We start from the raw sequence: 1,072 nt of genomic DNA on the forward strand, positions 1-1,072 counted from the left end.
TGCACTTGCCTTACTCAAAATTTTAGGTAGTTTCATGGACATCATGTTTTTGGTGCCGTTGTCAGGGACTAGAATATTAAAAAAACTTTATTTCTATTAATTTTGTCATTTTTTATTTTTAATTTTAATATTTTTTAAATTCAATTGTTACATTTTTATTTTTCTTTAGTTTGATTCTTACAGTTTTTTTGGTTTATGACTAGAGGCAACCCATTGGAACCATTAGTTTTTACAGTAAGATCGAAAAGACTGCTCGCAGAAAGTTGAAAAAAGTTAGAGAAGCAAAACAAGGTCATCAGATTTGAATAGAAGATCAAGAGCAAAAGGATATTACTATGGAGATATATGATAATCAAAATAATCAACAACCTCCTGCATATCCTGCTCCTCGAACTATGTAAGACTATGCTAAGCCCACTTTGATTGGGGCTGAATCGAGTATCGTCAGATCAACTATTGCTACAAACAATTTTGAGATTAAGCTGAACATTATTTAGATGTTGTAGCAGTATGTTCAGTTTGATGGGTTAAAAGATGAAGATCTGAATGCTCATTTAGCTAAGTTTTAGAGATCTACGACACTTTCAAGATTAAAGGTGTTACTGATGATGCCATACGCTTACGGTTGTTCGTATTTTCTTTTAGGATCAAGCCAAAATAGTGGTTGAATTCACTTCCATGGGGTTCTATCATGACTTGGGTTCAGATGACTAAAAAATTTTTGTTGAAATATTTTCCACTGACTAAAACAACTAAGTTGAGGAATGATATCTTTTCTTTTGTTCAATTTGATATTGAGACGCTTTACGATACATGGGAGAGATTTAAAGATTTGTTGAGAAAGTGTTCTCATCACGGACTACCTTTGTGGCTCCAAGATCAAAATTTTTACAATGGTTTGAACCCTTCAACTATACAGATGATTGATGCAGCAGTTGGCAAAACATTGAATAATAAAACACCTAAGGTAACTTAAGAGTTTATTAAGGAGATGACATTGGAAACTTATCAGTGACAGGTTACGAGAGTAAACCTTGCTAAGGCAGTTGAAGTTTTTGATATTGATGGAATT

The 1,072-nt window shown here is 32.8% G+C and overlaps 1 non-coding gene across 1 annotated transcript; it reads right to left on the reverse strand.

The window, feature by feature from the left end:
* Positions 1–754: 754 nt before the first annotated feature.
* Positions 755–861, reverse strand: LOC128279837 (small nucleolar RNA R71). Its single transcript, XR_008270030.1, has one exon. It is a non-coding gene; the product is annotated as a small nucleolar RNA R71 (small nucleolar RNA).
* Between the last annotated feature and the right edge of the window lie 211 nt (positions 862–1,072).

This window comes from Gossypium arboreum, chromosome 8 (genome assembly GCF_025698485.1).
Source record: "Gossypium arboreum isolate Shixiya-1 chromosome 8, ASM2569848v2, whole genome shotgun sequence".
Classification (NCBI taxonomy): Eukaryota; Viridiplantae; Streptophyta; class Magnoliopsida; order Malvales; family Malvaceae; genus Gossypium; species Gossypium arboreum.